General features: G+C 42.9%; 1 non-coding gene and 1 pseudogene across 1 annotated transcript; both read left to right on the top strand.

Moving 5' to 3' along the window:
• Window positions 1-572: 572 nt before the first annotated feature.
• On the top strand, window positions 573-728 carry LOC130450559 (5.8S ribosomal RNA). The gene has a single exon (XR_008910593.1). It is a non-coding gene; the product is annotated as a 5.8S ribosomal RNA (ribosomal RNA).
• Window positions 729-1,379: 651 nt separating this feature from the next.
• On the top strand, window positions 1,380-5,921 carry LOC130450563 (large subunit ribosomal RNA; annotated as a pseudogene).
• The last annotated feature ends 1,239 nt before the right edge of the window (window positions 5,922-7,160 follow it).

The following is a 7,160-nucleotide window of genomic DNA, read 5'->3' as shown; positions in this document are numbered from 1 at the left end:
TAAGTTTTTTATCGATCGAAGGTAATACAAAAAAATTTCGACAATATTATATGTGATGATGATTATGTGAGATGATAAGACATTTTCTTCATCCGGGTACCTAAACGAAACTTTTAAGCACGTGTCGATTCTTTCGATATGTATAAAAATTCGTTTTAGAAATAATATTTCACGTATTATTTCGAAGGTGTTCGAAGATTTACGCCCGACCGTGTCGAAATTTGTATAAAACTTTCAAGATTAAAAAACTTGTAATAATTAAGAGGAATATATCGTGCGAGATATCTGTTTATGCGCGCCTCGTTTGTAATAAAACATGTGCAGCGGTTAAAATTTATCGGATATTTTTAAGTACGATATTATAATTTCTTTAAAATTTATATATAATTACCATTTAATAAATAATATATATATATATATATATATATATATATATATATATATATATATTATATAAATGTCGTTAGATAATTCTATACGCGTATAAAATATTATAATATTATTATTAATTTAATAATCAAATATTAAAAATACGACGAATAGAATATGAGAAAACGACATAATAAAATGATTACCCTGAACGGTGAATCACTTGGCTCGTGGGTCGATGAAGAACGCAGCTAATTGCGCGTCAACTTGTGAACTGCAGGACACATGAACATCGACATTTCGAACGCACATTGCGGTCCTCGGATACTCGTTCCCGGACCACTCCTGACTGAGGGTCGTATCAATTTAAAAGACTGCTTAGAATTTAAAATTTTTCAATTTATTATAGAAAAATAAATGACTAAGCGTGTTGGATGTGTGAGACACAATAACGCACACTAAAAGAAAACACACGCACATACTATAAACTTGTGCGTATTTTTTTTTTGTGCGGCATCCTAAAATGCGAAAAGCAGCGTAAATTTTGTATAGAAAAAATTTGCGCAATTTTTGAACACAACGACGCTATTACTACCATAAATTGATCGTGTGTATTTTTATATGAAATACATAAAATTTGTTTGGTAGAGTTATATTTACGTATATATAGTCGATAAATAAGTGTATATATTATATATATTTAAAATGATAACGCGGTCGTCGTGTCCGAGAGAAATAATAAAGTTTCGAAGACTGGACGTCTGACCAGTGTTTTTTTTTATATCGTTTACACTGTATCGACAAAATATATGAATTATATATATATATATATATATATATATATATATATATATATATATATATATATATATATGTATAACTTGCTCTGCCGCGCCTCTATAAATAAAAACAAATAATGTTATATTTCATATAATGTGATTAAACACACGTTTTTTTTTGTGATATTTTAGCGAATTGTATTTAAATATTATAGTTATATTATAATATATCGACCTCAGAGCAGGTGAGATTACCCGCTGAATTTAAGCATATTACTAAGCGGAGGAAAAGAAACTAACTAGGATTCCCTCAGTAGCTGCGAGCGAACAGGGAAAAGCCCAGCACCGAATCCCGTGGTCGATATCGGCCACCGGGAAATGTGGTGTTAGGGAGGATCCGTTTATCACGAGATCGTGCGGCGCGTCCAAGTCCTTCTTGAACGGGGCCACAGCCCATAGAGGGTGCCAGGCCCGTAGCGACCGTTGCCGATTGCGTGAGGATCTCTCCTGAGAGTCGGGTTGCTTGAGAGTGCAGCCCTAAGTGGGTGGTAAACTCCATCTAAGGCTAAATATGACCACGAGACCGATAGCGAACAAGTACCGTGAGGGAAAGTTGAAAAGCACTTTGAAGAGAGAGTTCAAGAGTACGTGAAACCGTTCAGGGGTAAACCTGAGAAACCCGAAAGGTCGAAAGAGGAAATTCATTCGCGTTTCGATAATTGAAGTTGAACGTTTGTATGACGGATATTGTTGTTGTTTCGGCAACACAATAAATCGCGTTTTACGTTTTTCTAATCGATATCGAACGCGTGCACTTTTCCTCTAGTAGGACGTCGTGATCCGTTGGGTGTCTGTTTAAGACTCGAGGTGGAGACCACTTGATTTTTTCATGCGGACCCTCGATATTCCGACAGACTCGCTCGACGGTACAAATATGGCGCGGGGCCGCTAAATTATAATTAGCGTTCGGCCCGTAGCAAGAGCGTTTCGTGTTTGACGGTAATCGGACATAATGCCGATTCTGTCCCGGAACGACTGTTGGTTACGGTGTTCTCGAACAGACCTCGTTTCGAAACGCCGATCAACGACGCTATCGATTTGGGTAATTTCAGGACCCGTCTTGAAACACGGACCAAGAAGTCTAGCATGTGCGCGAGTCATTGGGAAATAACTAAACCTAAAGGCGTAATGAAAGTAAAGGTTTACCTCGCGTAGACCAAGGGAGGATAAGCGATTTGCTTTTTTAATAAATTGGATCGCTTCGCACTCCCGGGGCGTCTCGTTCTCATTACGAGAAGAGGCGCACCAAGAGCGTACACGCTGGGACCCGAAAGATGGTGAACTATGCCTGGTCAGGACGAAGTCAGGGGAAACCCTGATGGAGGTCCGTAGCGATTCTGACGTGCAAATCGATCGTCGGAACTGGGTATAGGGGCGAAAGACTAATCGAACCATCTAGTAGCTGGTTCCCTCCGAAGTTTCCCTCAGGATAGCTGGCGCTCGTAGCGTACGAGTTTCATCCGGTAAAGCGAATGATTAGAGGCATTGGGGTCGAAACGACCTCAACCTATTCTCAAACTTTAAATGGGTGAGATCTCCGGCTTGCTCGAACTTATGAAGCCGCGAGACTCGAATCAGAGTGCCAAGTGGGCCATTTTTGGTAAGCAGAACTGGCGCTGTGGGATGAACCAAACGTCGAGTTAAAGCGCCAAAATCGACGCTTATGGGATACCATGAAAGGCGTTGGTAACTTAAGACAGCAGGACGGTGGCCATGGAAGTCGGAATCCGCCAAGGAGTGTGTAACAACTCACCTGCCGAAGTTACTAGCCCTGAAAATGGATGGCGCTGAAGCGTCGTGCTTATACTCGACCGTCAGCGGCATGTGCGGTTCGCGTTTTGCGCGCGACCATGAAGCTCTGACGAGTAGGAGGGTCGCGGCGGTGTGCGCAGAAGGATTGGCCGTGAGGCCGTCTGGAGCCGCCGTCGGTGCAGATCTTGGTGGTAGTAGCAAATACTCCAGCGAGGCCCTGGAGGACTGACGTGGAGAAGGGTTTCGTGTGAACAGCCGTTGCACACGAGTCAGTCGATCCTAAGCCCTAGGCGAAAGCCGATGTTGATGTGGTGTAGCTTTATTATTTACGTACGTACGTACGTGTGTACGTGTACACAAACACGTAAAAAGTTTGTACACACCCATCGGGCGAAAGGGAATCCGGTTCCTATTCCGGAACCCGGCAGCGGAACCGTCAAAAAGTCGGGCCCTCGCAAGAGAGTTCGTCGGGGTAACCCAAAAGGACCTGGAGACGCCGTCGGGAGATCCGGGAAGAGTTTTCTTTTCTGCATAAGCGTTCGAGTTCCATGGAATCCTCTAGCAGGGAGATATGGTTTGGAACACGAAGAGCACCGCAGTTGCAGCGGTGTCCGGATCTTCCCCTCGGACCTTGAAAATCCAGGAGAGGGCCACGTGGAGGCTCGCGCCGGTTCGTACCCATATCCGCAGCAGGTCTCCAAGGTGAAGAGCCTCTAGTCGATAGAATAATGTAGGTAAGGGAAGTCGGCAAATTGGATCCGTAACTTCGGGATAAGGATTGGCTCTGAGGATCGGGGCGTGTCGGGCTTGGCGAGGAAGTGGGTCACGGCTGACGTGCCGGGCCTGGGCGAGGTGAAGTAATTGGAGCATCTCTCTCCTTCCTTCATGGTTGGAGTATTTGTGATGATTATGGATCCGAGTTCGGTCCCGTGCCTTGGCCTCCCGCGGAACCGTCTTGCTGCGAGGTTCCATATTACCTTAATCGGTATTTGGATATCCTCTTCGGCCGCCATTCAACGGTCAGCTCAGAACTGGCACGGACTAGGGGAATCCGACTGTCTAATTAAAACAAAGCATTGCGATGGCCCCAACGGGTGTTGACTCAATGTGATTTCTGCCCAGTGCTCTGAATGTCAAAGTGAAGAAATTCAAGCAAGCGCGGGTAAACGGCGGGAGTAACTATGACTCTCTTAAGAAGGTGTACTACCATTAATTATAGGTAGATTTAATATTTTTTTTTTATTATATTATATTATATTTTACAGAACATCCACCTTCGGCTATCGAGGACCATTGTGCACTTCCAGGCCTGGTACTTGGGTACGGGGACTGGGGGTGTCGTGGATTCCATTCATTAGCGCACCAGCCAACTACAGCTGGGAAATACAATGTCTTGGCCTCGCTTTGGAAAGGAGTCCGTCCTGGAAAGTGGCGCGGACTATGAGAACGAAATATTGGCGGGGCAGGTTAATTCCTAAGGCCCCATGTCGTGCTGTTGTGGCCACCGAGGCCCACCCTTATTAATTTAAGGGTCCAGGGTGAACCAGGGTGGCACGTAGTCCCCACTGAAGGGACTGGCAAATGGAAGAGGCGGGGTTTGGGACCTTGTATGCGACAGGCCACTTTGACTGCATGATGACAAGTGTTGAGAACTGGCTCTGTCCAGGTCCGTAAAAAGACACACATTTCTGATAGCCAAATGCCTCGTCATCTAATTAGTGACGCGCATGAATGGATTAACGAGATTCCCACTGTCCCTACCCACTATCTAGCGAAACCACTGCCAAGGGAACGGGCTTGGAAAAATTAGCGGGGAAAGAAGACCCTGTTGAGCTTGACTCTAGTCTGGCATTGTAAGAAGACATGAGAGGTGTAGCATAAGTGGAAGATGGCAACATCGCCGGTGAAATACCACTACTTTCATCGTTTCTTTACTTACTCGGTAAGGCGAAACGCGTGCGTCGTTCGCTCACGAGGCGGCGACTGTCACGGTATTCTCGAGCCAAGGGCACGGAGTGACGTATCGTTGCGTCGCGTACCGTTCGTCGGTGCAGTTCGTGAGGCTTCGTGCTTTGCGAACGATCGATGTTCGTGTCCGGCGTTTCGGGTGCGTCAACTTACCTCCAGCCTGATTCGATTCGAGGACACTGCCAGGCGGGGAGTTTGACTGGGGCGGTACATCTGTCAAAGAATAACGCAGGTGTCCTAAGGCCAGCTCAGCGAGGACAGAAACCTCGCGTAGAGCAAAAGGGCAAAAGCTGGCTTGATCCCGATGTTCAGTACGCATAGGGACTGCGTAAGCACGGCCTATCGATCCTTTTGGCTTGAAGAGTTTTCAGCAAGAGGTGTCAGAAAAGTTTTTTGATCCTTCGATGTCGGCTCTTCCTATCATTGCGAAGCAGAATTCGCCAACCGTCGGATTGTTCACCCGTTTAAAGGGAACGTGAGCTGGGTTTAGACCGTCGTGAGACAGGTTAGTTTTACCCTACTGATGACTCGTCGTTGCGATAGTAATCCTGCTCAGTACGAGAGGAACCGCAGGTTCGGACATTTGGTTGACGCACTTACTCGAGCGGGTAATGGTGCGAAGCTACCATCCGTGGGATTATGCCTGAACGCCTCTAAGGCCGTATCCTTTCTAGTCAAAGGTGGCAACGATATCTCTTGGAGTTTCGAGAGTCGAAAGGCTCAAAACAATGTGACTTTACTAGGCGATCGTAGCTTTGTTGCGGTCGTCGCACGAGCCCTATATCTATAAAAGATCATTTGTCGACGGTGGGATCGATCCTTGCTATGTTCGACACGATCTTTTAATAGACGAATATGGGTAAAACAATCATTTCGATGTTGGAACTCGGAATTGTCTGTAGACGACTTACGTACCTGGCAGGGTGTTGTACCTGGTAGAGCAGTTTCCACGCTGCGATCTATTGAGACTCAGCCCTTAGCTTGGGGATTCGTCTTGTCGATTAGACGAGACCCCTTTTTTCTTCAATTATTTATAAATATGCCGTTTTCTCTTATACAACAATATAAATATTATTATATAACGACATTAACAAGTTATATTGTTAATAGTAAAGAGTTATTGTTGTATTCGGGAAACGGCATTTTTTATAAGTAAAATTTCCTAAAAGTTTTTCGTTTTCGACTTATATATATATATATATATATATATATATATATAACATATATATATATATATATATAACATATATAAATATATATATATTCGTCTTGTCGATTAGACGAAATTCTTCCGTTTTTATTGATATAACATGCCGTTTTCGATTATACAACAACTATATTGTTAATAGTGTTGTATTTCGGAAGCGGCATTTTTTATAAGCACATTTTCATAAAGCTTCTTTTTTTGGAAACAATTTAATGACATTACATTTCATACTAATCTTCATATTCGATTGAACGAGGTTTTCAAGCAATATTATTGTGTATCCAAAACTCGAGACGTGTTTTCTCATTATATATTTCAGATAGAATTCCATTTTTCACACACTTTTTTTCGTTTCAACTTTCTATATACATCTTTTACCGTTAATATTACATTTTCCAATATTGTTACGGCTTCTATTTTATTCATTGATTCATAACACAATTTTTCGGTTAAACTTTTTATATAAGTTTTTTTAGTCATTCGTAAGCTCATTTGTCGTATCGATGGTTCCTATTTTTCCATTACAAATTCATATACCATTTTTCCGTTAAGGTTAGTTATTTTTCTGTGGCCATTACTATTTTCACAACACTTTTATATAAAACACCTCGGACGGATGTAGAGACATCCAGAACATCTATATCCATTGAATTTTCACAATTCATTTTTTTCATCAAGTTCCTAGATAGAGAGGGATCTAATTTCATAATACTTGTTTTTTTTTCATCATTATTACTATCTTCATAAAACTTTTATATAACACACCTCGAACGGCTTCTACATACAAAACATATCCATTCAATTTTCACAATTCATCTTTTTCGACAAATTCTTATATCCTACCGGCCAGAAGACAAACTAGCGCCCTCTGCCGGCCAGAAGCCACACTTAACACGGTTTTATAGGCACTAGCGCCACCTGCCGGCCAGAAGACAAACTAAACACGGTTTTATAGACACTAGCGCCCTCTGCCGGCCAGAAGACAAACTAAACACGGTTTTATAGACACTAGCGCCCTCTGCCGG

The sequence above is a fragment of the Diorhabda sublineata genome, chromosome 11, assembly GCF_026230105.1.
Source record: "Diorhabda sublineata isolate icDioSubl1.1 chromosome 11, icDioSubl1.1, whole genome shotgun sequence".
Taxonomy (NCBI): Eukaryota; Metazoa; Arthropoda; class Insecta; order Coleoptera; family Chrysomelidae; genus Diorhabda; species Diorhabda sublineata.
The sequence above is the reverse complement of the archived record's forward strand: the minus strand, read 5'-3'. Positions and strand labels throughout refer to the sequence as shown.